The following is a 941-nucleotide window of genomic DNA, read 5'->3' on the forward strand; positions in this document are numbered from 1 at the left end:
GAAAATTCGAACTTATCAAAGGAGATGGAGTTCGAATTTTGCATTAAGGAATAGTATTAGTCCATAAATAGAAGGATGTGAGAAGGAGGGAAGTAATTTTCGAAAATTAAGTGAAAAAATTTGAAAACATTTTTGAAAAGCATTACTTAATTTTCGAAAATGAAAATAGAAAAGAAATCAAGTGATTTTTGAAAAAGATTTTGAAATTAGAAGTCAAAGAGATTTGATTGAAAACTATTTTGAAAAAGATGTGGTTAAGAAGATATGATTGATTTAAAAAGATGTGATTGAGAAGATATGATTTGAAAAACATTTTAAAAAGATTTGATTTGAAAATTAAAAGCTTGACTAACAAGAAAAGATATGATTCAAACATTAAACCTTTCTCAACAGAAAAGGCAACATACTTGAAATGTTGAATCAAATCATTAATTGATAGTAAGTATCCTTGAAGAAGGAAAGAAGTTAATTTTGAAAAAGATTTGATTGGAAAATTGATTTGAAAAAGATTTGATTTTGAAAAGATTTTGAAAACTAAAAAAAAATTTGATTTTGAAAACAAAATCTTCCCTTCTAGCCAACCTGGCGTTAAACGCCCAGAATGGTATCCATTCTGGCGTTTAACGCCCAAAATGCTACCCTTTTGGGCGTTAAACGCCCAACCAGGTACCCTGGCTGGCGTTAAACGCCAGTCTGTCCTTCTTCACTGGGTGTTTTGAACGCCCAGCTTTTTCTGTGCAATTCCTCTGCTGTATGTTCTGAATCTTCAATTCTCTGTATTATTGACTTGAAAAGACACAAATTAAAAATATTTTTGGATTTCTAATAATAAGGAAAAATCAAAATGCAACAAGAATCAAATAACAATGCATGCAAGATACTAAACTTAGCAGTTTGTATACTACTGACACTAACAAAATGAAAATGCAAATGAGACACAC

This window comes from Arachis duranensis, chromosome 6 (genome assembly GCF_000817695.3).
Source record: "Arachis duranensis cultivar V14167 chromosome 6, aradu.V14167.gnm2.J7QH, whole genome shotgun sequence".
Lineage (NCBI taxonomy): Eukaryota > Viridiplantae > Streptophyta > Magnoliopsida > Fabales > Fabaceae > Arachis > Arachis duranensis.